At 45.7% G+C, this 24,430-nt stretch overlaps 1 protein-coding gene and 2 long non-coding RNA genes across 3 annotated transcripts in view; all 3 read right to left on the bottom strand.

The window, feature by feature from the left end:
• Positions 1-24,430, bottom strand: part of LOC126519122 (uncharacterized) — a 148,578-nt gene that overhangs the window by 97,887 nt on the left and 26,261 nt on the right. The window lies entirely within an intron of this gene.
• On the bottom strand, positions 5,385-9,933 carry LOC126519296 (uncharacterized). The gene is made up of 2 exons (XR_007596551.1): positions 9,022-9,933; positions 5,385-8,180 (listed from the first exon to the last, which is right to left on the bottom strand). It is a non-coding gene; the product is annotated as an uncharacterized lncRNA (long non-coding RNA).
• Positions 11,534-15,754, bottom strand: LOC126518954 (uncharacterized). Its single transcript, XR_007596486.3, has 3 exons — positions 15,048-15,754; positions 13,952-14,077; positions 11,534-11,719 (listed from the first exon to the last, which is right to left on the bottom strand). It is a non-coding gene; the product is annotated as an uncharacterized lncRNA (long non-coding RNA).

Genomic DNA, 24,430 nt, shown 5'->3' with positions numbered 1-24,430 from the left:
AGCTACTGGCCTTCCATCGGATGAATATGTAGCTCCAGCAGCCCCGAAAAGACCTCGATCATCACAAGGCATGCACGCACGAAGGACACGTACGTCTCCGGTGTCGGCAACGACATCGTGGTAAAAAGTGGTCATCAAGCCTCGTGGTAGATATGCCACTTCCACTCTGCACAGCCGTATCATTCAAGTGGCCCTGGACGCCTGCCCCGAGACTTCCCGTTTTCGAGCTTTCGCTTTACACAACCCTACCAATACGATCTCAGTATGGGTGTCTGCTATGGCACTAGTTTATAAACTCGAAGGACTGCAACAAATACAAGTCTCGCAAGGATGTGTCGTTCCAGTCCAGGCGTACCTCGCCAGTGGTACCGATTTAGGACGCTACGTGGATAATGGTGTTGGCCTTGACGAAGAACCCGAGAGGCTCCTGCAGGAACTATCGTGTCCCACACACAAGGTCGTGGCTGCTCGCTATCTAGGCAGCGCTCATACGTGGCTAATCTTGCTTCAAGGTCCTGATTCTCCAGCTCAACGTATCCTGTATTATGGCTGTGTATTGCGCCCGCGTCCCTTTAAGCCTTCCGTTGTGTACTGCAGCTCTTGCTTTACACAGGGACACCAGGGTGTTTGGAGAAGCATGGGAGAGGCCTTTGCCCTGCAGTGGGCGTAACAAGGCTGATGATGATGATGATGACATGAAATCATCCTGCCCCTACCCACCCAAGAACGACACCATGGAGCCTGAACCGTCAGCATCGTTTAGATGCGGCCTATGCCAAACAAACGATTATGACATCACTTCCACGACGTGTCTTACGAAGTTGAAGGCCTCTAAGAAGGCTCGACAACGCCATTCTCGACAGCCAGCAAGGACCACTCGAGATCCTTTAATGAAACAAGTCTCTGTGTACAACCGTTACGCCAATCTGGCCTCGCTGGAAGAGAACGCTAGCCAGGTGACAATAGCAAGTACAGTTACAAGTCATGCTTCCACTCCTACATTTAGCGCAGCTGTTAGGTCGTCCACTTCACGACCACAACGGGCATGACAATCGATAGAAGAAATGACGTTTCCTTTGGCAAACCAAGAGTTCGAGATCGACGCTCGCCTGGCCGCCCTTGAAAAGGAAATCCAATGTCTCAAAGAACGCCATACAGTGCTCCGGCGTCGTCATGGCGGAGCGCGGTCGTCGCAGTCGTCGTCCACGTTTAGTCCTGCCCATATGGTAACCCGGCATCTGTGTCGAACCCACTTTCACGCCAAGAACTCATGCGCTTCGTTGCGCAACATCTCCAGCATCGCACCTCGGTTCTACTAGCCAATCTTATCCTATGGTGGCTGGTACGTCTTCAAGTGCGCCAGAAGGCATCTTAAAATGAAACAGTAGCGGCATCGCGGAGAAGGTAGGAAGGTGAATCGGTTTCTAAGATATGGGAAGCTGCGTGTTTGGGCTCCACTCCTTCAAGAATCAAACGGCGTGCCACCCATTTCAGGATTTTTAGGATATTCATCGCCTTCAATGTTGGGCCGTACGAATGCTACGCCCGATGTCCCTCCAGGAAAGGCTGCAGCTTATGTAAGATGCACTCTTCATCAGACCTGCGTTGATATTTCATGGTGCTACACTTTAGGGCAAGAAGACGTGGCCGTATTGGTTTGTATCCGACGCGCGGACGGTGACATCGTTTCGTACTATGCCCGCCCCATCAGCGGTCGTGCTGCTCGGTTGTGTCTCGGCTGGTTGGGGCACCTAGACAGAAACATCCTGGTTGCCCCATTATGGTAGCAGGAGATTTTAACCTGCCCCACATCACATGGGGATGCGCTATTTCCAGTACGCGTGGTACCTGTGTGCTGGACACATTAATGGACGGCCAATTCACTCTGCTTAATAATGCCTCAGTGCCTACTCGTCGGCGTGACCACCCTCGCACACCGCCACACTCACCGGACTTATCTTGGTGGCTCGGAAGGACGACCGTCCTGTGGTCAGGTGAACCCGACTGCTGGGGTAGCGACCATCATCTGATTCACCTTGGCTTATCTTCGGACGGAATAGGCCGCCTCCGCCGACTATGTCGAGTGGTGGACTGGGATCGATACAGGGCGGAATCAGAAAGCACTCTATAAAACTCCATGCGGGACCTGTCCCATTGTCTTAAGGCGGCATTAGTTGAAGCAGCACGAGAGCCGTGGGTTGATGAATCGCGAAGCACTTCTGATTTGCAACTTCTGCGTCTCTCGGCATCGCGTCTTCAAGCAGAACTTGCATGAGAACGTGACCCTGCATCAAATACCCTTCGGTTAGAGGCCCAACGCCTTACTGCAGTAGCTCGGCGCCATAAACACCGCTTAGAACGTGGTCGCTGGATCGACTGGTGCTCTTCTCTCGGACCTTCGTCGTCCTAGGCCTCTATTAGGCGCACCTTCGGTGGTCGGCACCCTCCAGAACCCGCAACCTGGCCCTGTTGGCATCGGGCCAGACACCAGCAGTATTTGCAGAAACTGTTGCCCACACTTTTTTTGCACCTTTCGTTGTTCACAACTGCCATCTCGCGGAGGCAGGCACGCCGCCCACGCTCTCCGACTTTGAGGGTATACAAGCTTTTTTTCACTATGGAGGAATTTTTGCGGCAATGGACCTGTCGAAGCCATGTAAGGCACCAGGATCTGATGGCACACTCTTAAAAAAAAGGTAGTCGCAAGCAACTCTTTTCGGGGTGTATCTGCTCGTCGCACATATGATGACCTTTTGGGTGGTAACACGTACTCTCTTGGAAATACAGTGCGGGCGACTCCCTCACAGTACCAGTGACTCTCTCCCGCAAGACCTACTGAGGTGTATGTATTACTCCCAAAGCAGGAGTTGATGCGAGTACCTCAGTGTTCCATGCAAGTACCCCTTGGTAGTCAGCGGTACCCCTTTGGAATGGCAACAGTGACCCATCCTAGGGTAGTCATCTGAAGACTGACAATGGTGGTGTACATTACCATCACAAGAGTTGGTGAAACTACCTCGTGGTACTTAACCAGACCCTTTGCAGCAACTGCTGTGACCTCTGCCTGAGTAGTCAATAGACTATCTCTACACTAAGATGGAAGCTCACAACATAATAGATCTTAGTTTGCACGTGCAACAAATACCTAGTTATTCAGCCACCATTATATGTTATGATAAACTGCAATACTATAAACAACTAAAAAAAAACACTCAGCACATAGCACTACAGTGAGTGAAACACCAAGAGCAAATATTTCACTACTATCACTGTATTAACCTCAAATGCATCAATGGACTATACCTGGCAAAAACAGAAGACAACAGTCTGATTTGCTAAATTGGAATCAATGGCCAACCTTGAGAAACATTATGCTTCAGTTTACAAGGCATACTAAACAGCTGCAATATGTCCAAAGTTATGAGGTAAGGATGGATAGTTGGGCGTGTTGGTTAAGCATGATCTGAAGTGAAGGCGCTAAAATGACGGAGGACAAAGAAACACACACACACACAGGGCGCCACTTCCAACAATGCTTAATCAGGAAAAAACGCCACTGATTTATACTAGAAGCGCAATCACAGTTTCTCAGGGTGCATTCGCGTTCAGGTAAAGCAGTTCTTTGTGTGACAGTGATATGGATGCAACACTTATGCAGTTATCAGCTGCTTCAATGATTCTTTTGGCCTCAATTATTAATCTAACCCATTTGTCACGCCTTCTGGCAACCACAGCGCAGGCGTGGAAGTCTGGCTTACATTTGCTATTTCTACAATGTATTGCCAGGTGGCCCTCCCTCCCATTGTTCACTTTGTTATTGTGTTGCCTCAGCCTGTCATTCAGGCACTGCTCTGTTTGGCCCACGTACTTTTTACCACAATCTAAAGGAATCTCATAAACAACTCCTGCCTGACAATCTACGTATTTGTTATCGTGCTTAGTAGCACAGGCCGGTGCCTTGCGGGAATAAGGGTTGGTCGTTCTACAGAGCTTAGAGAGCTTGCACGGGGCAGAAAACACGACATTTACGTTAGCTCGCTTTGCAATCTTTTTCAAGTTATGCGACATGCGGTGTATGTAGGGTATGACAGCAACTTTTTCTTTTTCGCGGGGTGACTTGTGCCTGCTGAATGTTTCTAAGAAGTCCTGTCCACATCGAGCTGCGGCGAGTTTTCTTAAGCAGATTGACCGCCTGGAAGAGGCAGGCTACCCGCAACCTGTTTTAGAGTCCGTAGCGGAAACAATCCTGAAGAAGTCGCGAATCCGCCAACCGGACCAGGAGTCGCCTCGCGAAAAAGAAAAAGTTGCTGTCATACCCTACATACACCGCGTGTCGCATAATTTGAAAAAGATTGCGAAGCGAGCTAACGTAAATGTCGTGTTTTCTGCCCCGTGCAAGCTCTCTAAGCTCTGTAGAACGACCAACCCTTATTCCCGCAAGGCACCGGCCTGTGCTACTAAACACGATAACAAATACGTAGATTGTCAGGCAGGAGTTGTTTATGAGATTCCTTTAGATTGTGGTAAAAAGTACATGGGCCAAACAGAGCAGTGCCTGAATGACAGGCTGAGGCAACACATTAACAAAGTGAACAATGGGAGGGAGGGCCACCTGGCAATTCATTGTAGAAATTGCAAATGTAAGCCAGACTTCCACGCCTGCGCTGTGGTTGCCAGAAGCCGTGACAAATGGGTTAGATTAATAATTGAGGCCAACAGAATCATTGAAACAGCTGATAACTGCGTAAGTGTTGCATCCATATCAATGTTACGCAAAGAACTGCTTTACCTGAACGCGAATGCACCCTGAGAAACTGTGATTGCGCTTCTAGTATAAATCAATGGCGTTTTTTCCTGATTAAACATTGTTGGAAGTGGCGCCCTGTGTGTGTATGTGTGTTTCTTCTTTGTCCTCCGTCATTTTAGTGCCTTCACTTCAGATTATGAGGTAATTTAGCATTTCAGGCATTTGAATAAGGATTTAATCATTTGCCACGACAAAGGGCTCATTTATTTCGATATGCCATGGAGGCATACATGGACAGAGGAATTAAATTTCAATATTGATATTAAGCGACAAATTTACAATCTTACCAAAACAAAGCAATCATACAGCATCGATGCTAATGGAGAAAAAGAAATATGCCTAAAGGCCAGATAAATGCAAAACCGGACATTATAAATAGCGCCAGTTCAATATCCCCGTGGTGCCGGCATAGTAAGTACATCCCATGTTTCGAAAGTGCAACTTCTTGGCCATCATTTCATCCAATTTGTCAAAAAAGACTGTTGTCTCACCTCCTAAATGTTTCCATTAGCACTGCCTCCATGTTTGCGTGAAATGCTGCCTGCTCCGGTTAAGATCTGAAAGAACAGCACAACTGTTAAAACTTTGTAAACATTTTATTCAATAAGAACATGAACACATCACAGTAACCTTTAGCAAGGGCACATATAGTAATCACAAGGAACACTTATTTCTTATAAGCAGAGAATCCAGTTTACAGCAGGAAGAGAGGAGCCTGAGAATAGCTATAATGCATCCGTAAATGTTCTTTTTGAACGAACCACAAATGGCCTTGCCTTCAGGGCATATTACAAGCCCACACATGTGGATACACAATAGGCAGAACATACTTAAATAAGTATAAGGTTATAAGTTCATTTTCCAGATTCAACTGGAGGGTAGGTTTTTGGCAAAAAGCTGCCTGCACAGCTTGACCGTGTCCAGGAAACCCCTACAAGCAGTAGCACACGAGTGGTGCAGGAAATCTTCAACAGACACACATAGAATAGTCACATTCAATAAAGAGAAACATTCACTATTTATGCATACAGAGTCATAATCTTTGCACAAAATTTGAACAGTAAAATCGAAACGCTGAAATGGTCACACTTATGTTCAGAAACAATAAGTAATAACCAAGCAAACATGCAGCATCTACTAGCAAAGACATAAAATCACATTTCAACACATAAAATCACATTTCAACAAAATATTTCCGCAGCTCAGCTTTGGTATACCCTTTTAGAACATGGGGCAGGTTATAAGACAACATTTGCAATTTATAATTAGCGCGAAAACATGGTATAATCTATGTATTACTAGGTCTTGTGAGTATGTTAGCACGACGCATGTCCAAAGATGCCAGAGTAGAATAAAAATCGGCAGTGGATGCCATTGAGAAATAAATTTTTTGTAACAACTTAAAGTTATACAAATGATTGACGCGGACAATGTTATGTGCTTCAAAAGCACATTTGGAGGTAGTTGTATTATCAAAATTAGCGATTATTCGAACAATTTTCTTTTGCAATACGAGAACCTTATTTATGTTTGTTTTGGTCATTGTGGCCCATACTAAACTGCAGTAGTTAAGGCAAGAATGTACATGGCTTCACTTTGCTGTAAGTAATTTGAGACAACAGCTGTCTTCCAATAATGGGGCTCACTGCTGTGAACTTATAGCATAATGCCCTCCAATGTCACATTTTCACATGAAATCTACAGAATGTTTCTATTATACATGAATGAAATGCAAGCTGTGATTCTATGGGGGAATGGCACTGAGCTAATGCCTACTAAACAATCTGCGTAAGTGTGAATGACAGCATCATTAACAGAACTACCCTGCTGCTTTGCAAGGAGTCACTCCATCTCAGTAACATCAAAAGCGGGTTGCGCGCATCACAGAGATGAGACAAAGTTCCAAATAAGGGCCAGAATTATGTAGTATTGTTTATTGATCAAATAATGCTCACTATGTTCTGTCAAGTTAACAATGCCACAGAAAACAGCTAATTATAATGGCCGCCGGCAACTCAGTGCTGTGACATACCACGTCTAGCAACTGCCTCATAACACATGATCCTTATGTAATACTCTAATGGCACTTTCCTTTTGCAGCAAGCAGTTAAAGTATTAAAGTACTGCAATGCACTTGCAAAGCAGCGTTATTTCCCCATAGTGGGATCAAGACCACATAATAAAAAGGACACCACAGGTACAGCATAGAAGAAGTGTATTCTGCAGTACTGTATAAGTGCTGAAGCTTCCTTCTTGGTACTGCTGAGTGATTTTCATGCTGCCTAGTTCCTGTTTCGTGCTCTCACAAAGATTGTGGAATGATCAACACATTGCGACTAGAGTCGCTAAAGTTATACATTCACATTCATTGGAACCACTTTATTTGTCTAACCCTTTAATGACCACGCATATAAATACAAAACAAATTATTTTCCTAAATGTGCAAAAGACATTGAGAATAAGCATAATCAACAAAAATAAAGGATATTTTGTAGAAACTCCTTTATAGTATAGGGGAAGAAGTGGGCTTCTCCCCAAGCGACATATGGCTGCGTTTGGAATCTATACAGAGAGCTCTTTGCATTGTGTGTCTGAGGTCACTACAGCAGATCTTGCACTGGTCTGTCTCCCCTGACCGTGCTTTCCAAAGAAAACGAGTCCCATGTCTTTTTTTCCCATCTTGTGTTTCTGCTCTAAACCGACAAATGACACTAGCTGCCAGTCATTCAGTGTTGGCTCAATACATTTAACAAGAAACTTCTTACTCAATGCCAAAAATCAGCAAGAAAAATTATAATTTTTTGGTATGCTGTATGCAGAACTCATCAATGAAAGGTTAAAACAACTGAAGTGTCAGAGCAGCATAGCCACACACTTTTCGCTACATCTTAGCATGTATATCAATATACATTACAGTATGAATGCTGTATTACTAATCTATAAATGCACCTACCACTACATCTTGAACTAATGTTTCACTCTAGGTTCAAGGTGGCGATGCGATATGATATTTTGGTTCTTTGATCACCTACAAAATCTCTGGTGACAGCATTGCAGATATAGTTGCTATAGCTAGATTGCATGTTTGCATTTTTTAAAGAAAAAATGTAAATGAAACGAACAAGTACATCAAGAGAAGCAACTAAATGTTTCAACTAAGCCACATAACAAAGAAAGGAGAGTCAGTTTATCTAGTGAAATATGCATGCAAACTTGCAGCTGATCACCCGTCTTCAAAATCCAGATTTTGAGCATGTGTCACGATTTCGCTTGCCTTTCTTGCTTTCACTTCTGCATCGACTTCAGGGCATCCTGGTGGCATTCACTTTCGCATGTTTTTGTACTTGTTTCTTAGGCACATATACCATGAGAACTGGAATGAAATGAAAGCAATTGACTTTACATACCTAATCAACAGTTCAATGACTGCAATCAAAGCAGAAAGCTGGGCTAGTTGGTGTGTCATGATTATTCAAAAGAATCATGATTATTCAAAATATTCTCGTCGTCCTCTGTCTTTGTCCCTGCTACTTTGCGCTATTCTTTTGAATAATCAGTTCAATGACTTCCAGTTTTCAGGCTTTGAAAGAAACTGCAAGCACAGTACAGTTAAACGTGGAGTTGCCCTGACCTTAGCTTGCTTTTTGCACTGTTTCCTTCATGTTCCAGAATGTACCAAGTGAGTTGTTTTAGCACACCTTCCAACACAATATCTGAGAATTACTTTCAGTATTGGTGTTGGTCAAAACGGCTACAGGTACAAAAATATATTATTTAACCAAATACATATTTAGCTGAGCATGCAATTAATTTTACAAGAGGTGGCCATATGCATGCCAGGTGCAGAGGTGCTGTTGATATCTTCATATTTAGTTAAGCTGCAAAGCTTTAAAACCACGAAATCTCTACTCAATCACAAGCACACAGACCTGAACAGCTGCAAGCAAGGATGGCCATAAACTTTACAAAGTACTAAGAAAGTCTTTGGCAGCATGCTTAATGTAAAAAAAATTATGATCTGATTAAGAGGCATGACGTAGTGGGGCACTCCGGAAATTCGGATCACCTGGGGTTCTTTAAAATACACCTAAATCTAAGTACACGGGTGTTTCTGCATTATGCCCCCATCGAAATGCGGCTGCCTTGGCCTGGATATGCTTAACATCTAAAAGTGCAAAAGAAATAAAAAAAAAGTTATAAGAAAATGCTCTTACATGGCCAAGGTGCAATGTGTCCCTCAGTGCTGGGTACTGGTTTACGAGGCTCCTTGCAGCAACATTGCACAATTTATTTGGGTACCTGATGTTTAAAAAAGCATGCATCAACCTTCGACATCAAACAATACACAAGAAACAATATGCAACAGCACTGAAGCGCAACCATTTCCATGAAATAATATCAAACAGTTGAACCGTGAGTCATCAGATGGGAGAATTTAAGCAAACTGCACCATGAAAGCATTAGGTGCGTGACAAGACCGAGGTTAGAGAATTGATCAGATGGATTTGACACAGGACAGGGGTAACATTTAATCCTTTTGTCCTGCAATAGCCAAGATAAACAGATAATCATGACCAGAGTTCACAAACTCTTAAAATACTTTCACCAAACAAGATGTTATAAAAGGTTTTAATTAATATTTCAAATTAGCTTATTACTAAAACATGCACACAAGGGAAAATTAGCCATGAATACAAACTTGAAGGAGCATCTCCTATAAGAATTTACAAGGGCAGCTTATTAAGCTAGTTGTTGATCCATTATCGTGAGTGTACAGTGCAAAGGTTAAACGAGGACGTAGACACAAGCACTGACTACCAATGGAGGTTTTATTGCTGAATACACACAATAGTGATACAGCTATCTGAAAAATAACTACTAAAAAGGAGAACAAAGCAGACCATCAAGAGGCACACGAAGAAATGTAGAGTTGCGTAAAAAATGCTCGCTGTAGGTTTGACTTCCCAGAAACTTGAGCTCTCTTTCTGATAAGGCAATGGATGGCTTGCTGATGCATGCACTCTGCTCCCATGCCAATTGTGCTACTTCAAGTATGATATGGGTAAGACCATCCCTGTGCTTGTGAATAACTGACATTCTTTCAAACAAAGGAGTGCAGCCACGCATGCTAGCATGATGTGCCAAAAAAACTTTCTCTGTCATTGCGCACATTATATACATGTTCGCACAACCTCTCATGAAGGCATCTGGCAGTCTGCCCCATGACAAGCGCCGCGTGAAAGAGAAATTTCGTACACAACCTTTTATGTGGAGTCAACATGCCACATCTTGCGCTTGACGTTGCAGATACCTTTCTGACTGCCCTATCAGAAAAAGAGCTAAAGTTTTTCTGGAAGTCACGTGGACGGCCTGTATTTGTGATGCAATCATATTTTTTTTGTATCTCAATTTCCAGCGTAGTTCATTTTTTGCCCACTCGTCTGCTTTTCTTGTTCTATCTTCAGAAGTTAATGTTTTTCAGATAGCTCTTTCACTTGCTTGTGTAAATTCGGCACATTGAATAATAACATCTCAGTTGACAGTCGGCACTTCTGTCTATGTACCGTTTACCTTTGTGGTGTACACTACCTATAAGAACTGTAACCAGCAGCTAAAGAAGCTTTATTCAACGCGTCATTCTAGCACCCTCGCCCACTCATTAACCCAAGACTCATGGCAAAGAAACCACGGAGGATATTGCTCCATTGAAGCATGACAAATTATGACTGAGTGTTAACCTTTCTGTAGCTTTCATGACTTTTTTGTGAAGGAAAAGGAATGGAAGTAGAAGAAATGCTGCTGGTGGTAACCGAACCCACAAATTTGACATGATGCATGCAGCGCTGCACCAATTCATCTAGCCATGACTGTCTTTCCCTCCTGGTAGCCAAACCCCCATATTTCACATGAAACACGCAGCACTGTACGAATTCATCTAGCCACAACTGTCTTTCCATCCAATTCACTTGGTATTTGTATACCCGCATAAAATGTAGCGCTGCTAGTGTCAGGGTTCGTGTTGTTAGCCAGAATGAAGAAAATGGGGTCAGGGCTGCAATGTCGACATTGCCATTGAATATTTAAATCTCGAGGTCATGAGTGAACTGTAATCCAGAACTAGTCAACGATGTATCAGTGATAAAAACATTTCGAACCAACAATGCTATATACACTGCTAAACACTTAAAAAGGCACTACACAATTTGGACATTGTTCACTGCCCCAATGCAAAGCTTTAGGAAAACAATTTTTTTCCCCTCGGTTATCGAGCGTTTTCAAGGGGAACTATGCAGCAACTAAGTTATAATTATGAATTAGACAACAAAAACTTGTTTTGATTATAGACACCTCCCACTTGCCTTAGTGACATAACCGCATGGGAATGGAGGGTAATACGCTTTCTAATTAACATTGTGCTTACCATGCACATTGCAATACAAGGTTGGGAAAAATACACGACTGAACATAATTGGCACATTTACTGTGGAATTAATTCTCATTAAGTACATTCTATCCCAACTTTATTTACATCTGGCATAGGTTGGCAAACTGATGCATGAGTCGACTCACTCAGACTGATCTCGAAAGTGAGTCTCAGTGAGTCCGACTGAGACGAATTTCTGTAGGTCTTAGCCCGATGAACCCGGCTGAATAGAATTGTTGTGAGTGTGTTCTCATTATTTTGCTGACCAATGCATCCAGGTAATTGTTGTGACTTACATTGTGTGAGATGACGAATTGTAGGCAATCCATTCAATTTTCTTTTGAAGATTGTCAGGCACGCCTCCTGCTGTAATATTTCAGAGGTGTGCAGCAACGTCAATGGGCATCAGAGGCAGTGTGTAAGTTGACAATTCCTTGTACTGTCCTTTGACTGCATTCTCCGCATGTCCAACCGCACTACCAGACAGCCTTAAAAAGAGAAGTATTCATTGAAATCAACAACAAAATCCAGTGCTAGAAAAACAAAAGATGTGGTATCACAGACTATCACTCCACATGCTCAAATTTACCTACTATATAGTTAGTGACGCGCTAAGAATACAGGAAGGGCTCTTGATAAATATGGGCACATTTGCCATGGCAAATGGAGCCCGTTGCTTTTCAAGGATAATGATGTACGAACAGCAAAAATCACTGACTGAGACAACTGACTCGTTACAGCATGAATGGGCTGTTAAAACGAAATTTAAAGAGGAATTTTATCACCCCCTATACAGATACCTCCTTACCAACACACCATGATCCCTCTCCCCCTTTTCGCATTGGTACCATGCACAAGGAAGGTGCATTATTGGTCCCTTCACAGACATTGGTACCATGAGCAAAAAGCTCCCCCACCAAGGTGAAATAGGCAACCATAGTGAAGCACCTCCAAACATTCGTTCTGAGGAAAACTTGTTGCTAGCTACATCGTCTACACGGGTATTGCTTTGTGAAGGACAAATACTGGGCCATAGAGTGCCAAGTCCAGACTAGCATTGTCTTGGGGCCAGAAACAGAGAACAAAAGCAGGTCAGATAAAGGCCAAGGATGATTTGATAGAACAAAAATATACTAGAAGATCCTGGTTCTCAAATACACAAACTAGACCGCTTGTGTTTATCCAAACATTATTAACTCCCTATCACATTTCTGGTGGCTAATGAATTAATATTTCAATGAACGTATTTTTTCTGATAACTTCTCTTTGCTTATAAGCTTTTTTTGTGAAACATGGCTATTATTTCAAACAGGAAGTCAAATTTTCCCTCAGCATTACATAAATCTGAGCTACTGAGATAGATACAAAAGTCAAGGTCAGATAAGACTTTGAAAGGTGATATGGAAGGATTGAGGAGTCACAAACATGATTGTGCTTCTTAAGCTCTTCATATATCATCAGTTATATGTGGGCTGTCTAGACTGCACAAAATTTTTAAACAAATATTTTGCAGCTTTTTGTTTTATGTTTTCATAAATACACCTCATTTGTCATATCTATTAGTAGCAGAGCATTCCAATATTTAACAAGGACAGTGGTATGCTACAAAAGTGGAACTAGGACTATATAGATACATAAAGATATTAGGGGGAAAAAACATTTTATTTTTACATCGTGGAATTGCCCCTATGGCATGCATTTATTTGTTTACGAAATTCCCATGAGCTTATTCCCCAAAGTTAAGACACAACCAGGGGCAGAAAAAAGCTTTAGGACAGGAATGAGTGTCACTTGCTACTACTTTACTGAAAGCAAACAGGTTCATATTTATAGGTGAAGGTGGCCATGTGCGCACATATGTTTCCACACAATACTCAAACAAGTTTGCCCACTATTATTCAGTCATACAGTGCAGAAACTGTCGTTCGATTCAGTTCAAGCCACAGATGTATCACTGGCATAGACGTCACATTTCATGTTGATGAAACAGGCCTCCATTAATTCTCATGCAGACGATCTTTGCTTTTACCAAGAATGCGGATATGGAAAAGATATGGCTCACGCATGCGGTAATTGCAGTGCATAGGCAAATGTGCATTAATCTTATTCCTGGCAGACAGCTCATGTTCCCTTGCCAAATCGTTGGTGCAACAGCCTGTCTGGCTGATATGCACCTTGCCGCAATTAAGTGGAATTTCGTACACCATACCGACTGTGCAAGTCACATATGGCCTTGTATGATTTTTACCACAAAGGGTCAGCTTCTGTGGGTCTGAGATGCGTGGGCACAGGACAGTAAGCTTCCGTGGACCCAAGAAAATAATAGGTACTTTGTACCTACTGGCCACTTTCTTTAAATCGTGGGCCACTTCACGCATGTATGGAACAACATGCAGCCTTTTCTCCACTAGTGGCTTGGCAAGGGGCATCCAAGCGTTCTTTTTGGCTGTGACGCTCGCCTCTTTAAATCATGGGTTTGCGGAACTGCAATATTTCTATCTCAGCTATTATTGAGCCAATTTGAAAATTTCTGCAGTAGAATGCTCCCAAGAGGGCACCTAACAACTTCCAGCATATAATTAAATTAGCTATGTGGCCTGGTGAGGGGCTCTTTAAAGTACTGCTCAAATACCGGTATTATAGCTTTCCAGCACACGACAGGTTTTAATGTTATACAGAGTTAATGCATGAGTACAGATTAAATAAGATCGGGTGCATACGGCTTTTTTTGTGCCTCTGATGCTTCGGAGTGGCTTGGGGAGACAACCAAGTTAATCAATGCTCCATCACACACCGTCGTGCTTTCACCCATGTCGACGTAGCACTGCAACCGGTCGTTGGAAGATCTGAAAGCACACCCAGATGGTTTATCAATAGTTTTGCACATTAGAAGTGAAGCTCTGGACATTGAACAGGCATTGATTAATTAAACAGCCTTTCTTTATGGTTGCTGTACTGTCCCAAACAGGTTTGTTATTTAGAGCCATCACAGCACAGCACAGCACTAATCCTGCTGCCCATATGTGATCTAAGTACAGGACGCATTAAGCTAACAAGGCTAAGCTTATTTATGCAATGTCAGCAACCATCAATGTATAAGAACAGATGATTTCACAAAGAAAGATCCATATTGCTGATTGCCCAAGGTTTTCATAGTCCTATTGCTGAACATGCCAGCAATTTTTTTTCCTCAGTTGGTTCAATTTAACTTCATTGCTGCGTGAATGTTGCAGCGCACAAATGACGACAAAGATTGAACAGGCAAACAAGTCCGTTTTCCTCGCCTTGCCTGTTTTATTAGTTAAACGTTGCAGAAGTTTGCAGAATATGGCATACTGCGACCAGTTATGCTAACTAAAGCACCATTACATTGACTGAAGCTGTTACTACTGCCTCTCCTACCAGAGATAGGGAAGCGATTGCACACCTGACCTCAATATCAGTAGTAAACCAACTGCACAAGTTTTCAGAAGATGGAAGTCCTGAAAAGGCTAGTTTCCTTGCGGCTTCTCGACACGCCAATAATTATAGTTGAGCAACGTTGTGTTCGTACGGGCAAGTATGCACTACACTTCTCAATTTAAGGTCGAGTGCATTGGCTGCGACGACACAAAAATATTAGTAGTTGGCAGCACAGTGAAGTGACACAGAGCAATTTCGTAACACTCGATCCGTCAGTTCAACGCGCGGCAACCGAACAGTTATTAATTGTGCTCGACATTTCCGCTACGCATACTGTTGCTACTTTGCCCATATGAACCAAACAATGACCAAATCCTCTTCGCGCTCCATAACGCGCAGTACATTTACGCTCACCTGTATTAGAAGATCGTTGCCTGTCATCAGGTACACGAACCCTCCCGTCCGCAGGCTTTCGTGGAGGTCGGCGAGTTTCCGGGCGCCTATGAGCTTCACGATTTTCTTTGATGGCCCCTGCGAAACGAGGCAAGCCGCTTCTTCCGCCCCTGTCGGCGAGCGTTCAGTTTAAGCCGGATCGGACGACATGCTGCCACCGTTGTCACGTTTCACAGGCGCAACGCAAGCAAGAGGCAAACCGCTCCTTCCGCACCAGTTGGCGAGCGTTCAGTTGAAGGCGGATCGGACGCCATACTGCCACCGCTGTGAGGTACAGGCGCACCGCAAGCAAGAGGCAAACCGCTCCTTCCGCATCAGTCGGCGAGCGTTCAGTTGAAGGCGGATCGGACGACATGCTGCCACCGCTGTCGGATTTCACAGGCGTAACGCAACCAAGAGAGGAATGCCACTCGCGTTTAAATACTCGTTCACCGCCGTAGATTGCAAGGTGCCGTCAGAGCCATTGCCGCGCTTCTCATAGTTGCGAATCCAAAGTCGAAGTAAATATGAAAGCCGTAAGTCATGTGCTGGGTCCTGAATATTTCGCTGCGCGCGTTCGCAAAACATTTTTCGCTCACCGCTGCGCTATCCTTGCTCAAATTTGGCAGAACGACCACATTTTGGTGTCTACTTCGTTTAGTATAACACTTAGCACAGTTAATTGCCTGATCTTTTTTTTAATGCAAACTTACCGGCGCTCATGAAAATGCGAGCTGCTGACGCGACGGCGCAAGCATAAACTTGTATCGCCGCCTGTCGTCAGCTGCAGAAAGTAGCATATCAAGGAGCGCTGCCGCGTGTTGCCTGCTCCTGGTATAGGCGACCGTCCTCCGTAAGACGCTGCTTTTTAAAGCTGACGGCAGGCGGCGACACTGGTTTATTCTTGCGTAGTTACGGCAGCTGTTTGCAGCTTCATGGGCGCAGGCAAATTTGCGTTTTTCTTACAAACAAGGCACTTAATTGTGCCAAGTGTAAAGTCGACGCCAAAATGCGATCGCTCTACAAAATTTGAGCAAGAACAGAGCAGCGGTTTGCACGTTTTTTTGCACAGGGGTTTGCAGAACAGTGCACGAAGTTTGCACATTCCATCGTGGCCGCAATGATTGCACAAACAGACCACAACGTTTTTAGATTCTAAATCTGAAGCGTTGACAGACAACCACGACCCACAGAAGCCTTCGTACGAGGCAATACCCCTCTAAAGGGCACTGCTTCACAGAAGTGGTGCCTTTCCGGACTGTTACCTCAGATTTTCGCTTCTAAAATTCTAGAAGGAAACGAAGGCTGGGAGGTTTACCTCCTATTCGGAGAAGTTGTAGGCATGCTTTCGTCTGATGAGCTTCCCTAAGAGTCTCTTGTTTATATTGTTACGTAGGAAGACACCGACGAAAAGCTATTTACAAGTATATTTACAAGGCAATACGGCGCAGTTGGCCAAGAGGCAACAGCCCGCGCTAGCTTCCAATCGTCGTCGTCGTCTTCTTACTGCTCGGCTCTTCGTCATTGGAAATACTACCCCGTAGCAATATGGAGGTGAAAATTCAAGAATTTCTCCGTTCATTCGTTACCCGCTACCCAGAAGCCCGCATAATCCCTAAATTACATTACCTTAATTGTGCACTACCCACGCATGATCTCTCTTTTCGTACCACTCAAACAAATCTGACATATGAGGTTCAAGGCATCAAAGTTGAAAAACTTCAAAAACAAATGTAAAACACTTGCAGAGCTTCACCAACTTTCGCAAAGCTATGAATTCTGTGAGATTGTCTTCAACCAACCTCACACCATGTCAGGCCTGAAACCTGTGCGAAGATCTGTTTTACATACGTGCATTGAGGAGCGCCTGCCTGCAGGTAACGTATGGCAGGCAAAGTCAGTCACTATGCCGCAAATGGCACACCATGTGGGAGATGTGCTTTTAATGGCCAAGGGAGACGAAATTGACTTATGGGGGTTTTACGTTCCAAAACCACTTTCCGATTATGAGGCACTTGTAGTGGACGACTCCGGAAATTTCGATCACCTGGGGTTCTTGAATGTGCACCTAAATCTAAGTACACTGGTGTTTTCGCATTTCGCTGCCATCGAAATGCGGCAGCCGTGGCCGGGATTCGATCCCGCGACCTCGTGCTCAGCAGCCCAACACCATAGCCGCTGAGCAACCACGACGGGTTAGGCAGACGACGCACAATTTGCACAGATTGCAGGTATTTTTGCGGCTCAGGATGAGGTTCTGTTCTTGTTAGACAAGATGGGGCTTGTTGAATTCAGGAGACATCGATAAGCATTTAAGGTATCTAAACGCAATGTAGTCGGTGCGGCGCAGCCAGAAGATAAAGTATTACCAGAGTTCCTCGATCTTTATCTGGCAGGGAAAGTGGTACCCAGATGTGAATTAGTGTTGTTTCATTAAAAACATAGTAATATTTGCTTAGCTTTAGTTATGAACTCTAAGTGGTGTCCACCCGCCGTGGTTGCTCAGTGGCTATGGTGTTAGGCTGCTGAGCACGAGGTCGCGGGGTCGAATCCCGGCCACGGCGGCCGCATTTCGATGGGGGCGAAATGCGAAAACACCCGTGTACTTAGATTTAGGTGCACGTTAAAGAACCCCAGGTGGTCAAAATTTCCGGAGTCCCCCACTACGGCGTGCCTCATAATCAGAAAGTGGTTTTGGCACGTAAAACCCCATAATTTAATTTTTAATTTTCTAAGTGGTGTACTTCACAGTTTGTGTTCTGTTGACATTGTGTGTATATTCGTGTTGTATTTTTTTCTTCTTTTTTCCATTCTGTGCATGGTCAATCAATATTGTGCACTCCCCCCCCCCCCCCCTTTTTAAGGTATCTTTATATACAAAATACATATTAATGTAAAGTGTGTTGCATAAATATACCAACCAGTGTTATTACTTTTGGAGTTTGGCGTTGTACCACCCTGCTTCAATTACTTCTTACTGAAAAATTGAAAAAAAAAAAAACAATTTGCTTCTCTTGCTATCCTGATTATGCAGTAATACAGCACTGCATGAAACGCATTTTACTTTTTGCGGCTATAGAGTTGAACTCGGTCGTTACATATCATGCTGTTTTCTTTGGTATAGTCGATCAGTTATTTGATTGAGTGAACCAACGAATCCACATTCGCTGCAACCTATAACATCATATGTGCCTTTCACTGACTCCCTTCAAGCAGCACGGGAGTCATCCATTTCATGCGTCATTCCCGACTTCGTTTTGTGACTACCCTTGGAAAAAAAGGTGGTCAGCGACTGAAAAAAGAGAGTCGAGGTAGTCGTGACCCTCTTTTGACTCTCTTTTTTTTAAGAGTGCATGCAGTATGAACTCTATAAAAACACGGAAGGCAAGGTTCACAAAGTGCTGTTGGGGGCCATAAACGAAGCTTGGGCTAGAGGAGTCATCTCGGATCCTTGGCTGCATGCAGAAAGGTCCCTATTCCCAAACCCCGAAAGCCCCAAGATAATATCGCTCATTTGTACCGAATAGCACTAACCTAAACGTTTGGCAAGCTGATGAAGCGTTTGCCCGCGACACGTATTACATTGTGGCTCGAGTGGTACTCATAGTGTCACCCTGGCCAAGTCGGGTTCCGTGCTCATCTAGGCGCAGAGGATGGCCTTGCGTACCTATCTTGTGTGGTTCTTATCGGAGGGCGCTCCCGCAGAATTCGCACCATTCTGGCAATGGATATTCGTAGAGCATATGACCATGTGAGACACGAAGTAATTGTCGCAATTCTCCGTTGGCTTCACTTCCCTAGCCATGTCTGCACAGCAGGTCAGTTCGTCGCAAATCGCGGTGTCCCACAAGGATCTGTGCTCGCACCAGTCATTTTCAATATTGGTCTCCTTCCACTAGCTTGGAAGCTAGCGACGATACATAACGCACAGTACATAATGTACGCAGATGACATCACTGTCTGGTCAGTTGATCCTGAAATCTGCCACCAAGTACAAGCGCTCCAAGAGTCCCTAAATGTGACGCACAACTGGTGTGTTCAAATAGGGCTTGAAATTTCCAAGGACCAGACGACGTACATGTCAGTAGCGAACAAGTACGGGCGCCGTCTTCTGGCAGTCCGGCCTCTTCAGTTAACTCTGCATCAGCAACCACTACACGAGGCTTCAACTCTCCGTGTACTCAGCCTTGAAATGAATTCCTCCGGATCTTGGGGACCATGGTTCAAGAATGCAAAGCAACATGCCGCAGAAATAATACATTTGACACGTCGGATTGTGAAGACATCTCGCTGAGCGAGCACCAACATGGCTCGCCTTCTAGCCCGCTCTGAATTGAAACCACGACTCGTCTACAGAGCCCAGTTTCATCATCGCATGAAGGCACAATGGGCTCGCCTTGAGGCCATTAATAACGAAGTCATGCAGACCATAACGGGACTACCGCGTATCACTCCGTCGCCAAACCTACAGGCCGAGTCCCAACTGAGCAATGTCGACGAACTCATGCACCAACGTCGATGCGTGCGCACCCTAAAGCCATGAAATTTCTGCTCGGCTGCTTCACTGGCCCGGTGCATGGGACACGAAATAGACAATCCAGCATCTACGAGACCCGATGTAGCCCTGTGGAAGAGGGTACAATTAAGTGACAATAAGTTTCTTGGTCATATGTATTGCCCGGTTCCTTGCCAGGCGAATGCACAAATGTCTCGCCTTCGTCGCGCCGATGATAATCAAGACGATGCGACACTTGTCGCAAACACTGATGCCAGTGTTAATGGCACCATGATTCGCACAGCCCTCATGTGTCCATTGATACCAGAGGCAGGCTAGACTCACTCGTATGTTGCCGATCCTGCACTACCGACCTATCTTGCTGAAGTACTATAGCGCCAAACAGACGACACAAGAAGAAGACACACGGACGAGCGCTCTTCTTCTTGTGTCGTCTGTTTGGCGCTATAGTACTTCAGTAATATGCACCAACTAGCCCAACAAAAAGTTCTGCTGGACTATCGTGCTGAGCTTGCTGCCACATGAGACGGCCTCGCCAGGTTGCTACCAACTGTTCAAGCTGCTCGATACTCTCAACTCATCATTCGCACAGACTCTACTCAAGCCATCCATGACATATGTAGGGTATCTCGGTCCACTCTCTTCTCAGATAGCATTCACTGCCTTTCTGCCACTACGAATATCCTCATACGCATACAGAGCAGCCCTGCCGGGTCTCCTTGAAGCAGATATGGCAACCCACCCACAGATTACAATATACGCACTTCCACATTTTCCTGAAGACGCCCGTGGATGACTGATCCGGGAAAAGGAAAACCTCCAACGTACCACACGAGCTCTTATACCTCCGTGTGCGTCAGACCTCCCTGGTGGGTTAACCCGCCGAGATTAGGTTACGTTAAGGAGGCTACCTGTCGGGGTCGCGCTCACCCCGTCTGCGACCGCTCTCTGCCCAAAACAGCACCATGGTCCTTACAGCTCATCGTGCCCATTTTGTAACACAGAAATCCAAAAAGTGACAGTGATACACCTACTATGGACCTGCCCAAGACTTCATCAAAGCCATCTGCGCCACCTCCGGGCAAAATGCCTTTGGCCTGGCCGCCCACCCGAGCTTGAATGTTGGATTCAGGGAGAACATCATCGTTCACTTCTCGGTTTTTTTGTACGAGTCGACTCTGTTCGTGCACTTTTTATGTATTATACCTAAGGGGAAGCTTTCGAATAAAAAAAAACCCACGGCGCACCACGCGTCATTTCACAAACAACGCAAATGTGCGGCGTAGCGCGCGCACAAAAGAAAATATAAGCGCCGTGGACAGGCAAAAAGAAAGCAAAATAAACGGTGCGCAAGGCTTAGGGAAGGTGGAAAGGGAGCGCAGCAGGTCGGAATAATACAAAGAAAAAACAAAGAGCGCTAGATCAGGAGGCGCCACACGGCAGCGGCTCCTATTGCCATGAGAACGTAAACAATCGTGTCTGCCGCCATGTTGCTAAAGTATCTCCCGCCTGCTAGGGTCGTAACTGAAGGAGACCTTCGCGCCAGCGTCGAAAGAAGGTCTGTAATAAAACAGCCAATGGCAGCCATGCGTAGATTAGCCCCTGGGGTCTGGGTATGTCCGGATGTGACGGGCGCGGTCAGTGGCCAGGCACGGCCTGTAATACTTGTCCTAAATCTTTACAAGGGTACGAAGGTACTGGAGAATCGAAGGTGCCCAGCAGTCGGATGGACAGGAAGAGCATGTAGAACCTCGGGCCGCAGAGCTTAAGGCACAACGCGCAGGCAGCTGGTGCGGACTATCAGGACGACGTTGTGCAAGGAACACAAGACAGTCGACGCAGAAATACCATTGAAGCAACGTCGGTCCCGCCTTTTAATACTCCACAAGGGTTCGTAACTCCGGATCTGCTAGTTGCTGTTAGGCCAAGTCGTCGGCTGTTATTGTTCCTAGGAAGGCGTGGTCGTCCAGTACGCCTTGCGGCGGCGGGTAACTAGGCGCACGCGATGGGCAGTCGGCAACAGAATGCTTCTATCCCGACTTATAGGCCACGGCGAAGTCAAATTCCAATGACGCTCCATCATGTTAGATGACGTTAGGGATCGTTGAAGTTTGCCGTTTGCCAGCCAACCCATAGCGTGGGGGTCATTACGACTTTGGTGTACCTACCCTATATGTAAGGCCGAAATTTCATCGTTGACCAAAGGATCGAAATGCACTCTTTTTCCGTCGTAGAGTAATTCGCTTTTGCTTTGGATAGGGACCGGCTAGTCTGAGATATTTCGCTTTCAACTCAGGTGCTTCCTCTGAACCAGCGCGGTACGGAGGCCTACGCTATATGTGTCGCTGTCGCTTTCCGTATCGGCGTCTTCGTCGAAGTGTGAAAGTACTGGTGGTGACTGCAGCCGTCGTTTCAGATACTCAAATGCGTCGACCTGCCGTCTTTCCTATTGAAAGTCGACGTCGGATTTCGTGAGACGGTTCGATGCCTCGGCAATACCTAAAAAATATCTGACATAGAGCCTATAATCGGCGCTCAGGCCAAGGAACATGTGCACGGCCTTCTTGTCGACGACCCGCAAGTAATTAGCGATGACAACTGTCTTCTGCTGCTCCAGACGGACTCCAGACCAGCTGATAACGTGGTCTAGGGACAGGAGCTCCTCGTAAGCGAAACGGCATTTTTTCCGCTTCAGGGTGAATCTAGATGACTTACTCGCCTCTAACACTGCCTGAAGCCGCCTCAACCAATCGTAGAAATTTGTGGCAAAGACTACAATGTCATCCAAGTAGGCGAGACAAATCTGCTTTTCCAGTCCTTCCAAGACTGAGTCCATCACGCGCTGGAACGTTCTGGAACGAAGCAAAGCCCGAATGACATGACTTTGAACTCGGCCGTCCGACGTGGTAAACGCGGTCTTCTCTCGGTCCCTCTCGTCGACTTCAATTTCCCATTAACCAGTCTTGAGATACAGGGAGGAAATGTACTTAGCAAGGGAACGCTGGTCTAATGTGTGTCTATCCATGGGAGGGGTATAGGCCATTCTTCATGATTTTGTTCAAGCGGTGATAATCGGCACAGAAGCGCAGAGTTCCATTCTTCACTAAGACCACAGAAGGCGCCCACAAATTCTTCGGCGGCTGGGTAATTTCGTCGCGCACCATTTCATCGACTTGCTGTTTTATGGATTCTCATTCTCGTGTCGTACGGGTCTGACGTAGTGGCCTAGCGCATTCTACGGTGTTTATGTGATCCTTCTCAACTGATGTTGGGCGAATCCTCCATGACGACGAAAAACAGTCCTTGTACTGCTGGAGTAGACGATACAGCTGTTCTTGTTTCTCCCTGGGAATATTCTGATTAATATCAAAAGTTGGTTGAAGAACACGGACCGCCATTCTAGCTTCGGTAGAAAGCGAGAGCAAAAATTCATCGCTGGCAGCTGCAACTTGCTTTGTGTAGGCGATCTTCGTGCGCTTGTTCAGGCGCTTTTAATCCTGGCTGAAGTTCATCCCCATTTCGTCAGCTTTTGCTCCTTGCAGCTGGATGATACTCCTCGCGACGCCAATTTCATGGTCGAGCAGCATGTGTTGGTCATTCTCGACGATGACTTTTGTGTCTTTGGCAGCTTTTGCCCCAAATGAAACCACGATGCTGGCGCGAGGCAGATTGTTTTAAGGCACGCTGACTGGAAATCCTCTGCGGCGGTATTACTTGGTGTATGGACAGCGTTATCGACTTCGACTTTAGGTGAACGACAGGGCCGTGTTGATTCAGAAAGTCCATGCCGAGAATAACGTCACGTGAGCACTCTTGCAGGATAAAGAAGGTCCCATCGTGAGTTCATTCATGCGCTGTAACGTTTGCGGGGCAGATTCCAGTCAGCGTTAGGTATCCCCCAGCTATCCAGACATGGGGCCCCTTCCAGGTGGCCTTGACGTTCTTAAACTTGGTGTCTAAGGATCCACTGATGACGGAGTAGTCGGCTCCTGTGTCTACTAGAGCGGCAACGGTGTGGCCGTTGAGAAGCACATCGAGGTAGGTGGTTTCGCTCTTCCGTTGGAATTGCATCGTGGCATCGGATCACGGCTGCACGACGTTGTCTCACACGCGTTTCGTCGAGTCATTCAGTCTTGTTAAGGCGGCGGGTCGTTGCCGCGTCGTCGAAGAGGCTCCTGCAACGTCGGCAGCGGAGGGTGTTCGGCATTCCGACGAACTCCAACCACACGTGCTTTGGGTGCTGCTTTCAGTTTTGCCGCTGACAGCTGATCGACCGGCCCGGTGTTGGGCCAGTGTATTGTCGCCGTTGCTGCGAGATGTAGCGATCTGGTGATGTGACCAGAAATGCCGTCGGGATATCAACTGCGTTGTGGCCAGGTAGTCGGCCATGTCCCAAGGTCGTTCGCCAAGCGGTAGTCGCGGTGCGTTCAAGGCGAACCCTCGTAGTTATAATTCGCGGTATGAGCACTGGGGGCTATGCAGTCCACTTTTACGCAGTAGTAGCAGAGCAGGCGGTGGTCAGGAGCGCGCCAGACGTCTGTCCTCTTTGAGTAGTTGCGATGGGCGATGAGTGGACGAGCTAACGGCGGCGGCAGACGGCGGCAGACGGCGGAACTGCGGTGTTACAGGGTCCTGGCGAGGAGGGGTACTTTGACGACGATTAATGTGACGTAGGTCATCGCTTCCGGCAAGGGATGCGGCTACTCGACCGGCACTTCACCAATTTCCATTGACCCGTTCTATTTTACTTACATACACATTTTATTCCATGAATATAGAACATAATGTTGAAGTACTTCCTTCAACATGTCAGTGATCAAAGTCACCTAAGGATGCGACGAAGGGAACG

The sequence above is a fragment of the Dermacentor andersoni genome, chromosome 10 (genome assembly GCF_023375885.2).
Source record: "Dermacentor andersoni chromosome 10, qqDerAnde1_hic_scaffold, whole genome shotgun sequence".
NCBI classification, from domain to species: Eukaryota; Metazoa; Arthropoda; class Arachnida; order Ixodida; family Ixodidae; genus Dermacentor; species Dermacentor andersoni.
This window is presented reverse-complemented; position numbering and strand designations above follow the sequence as displayed.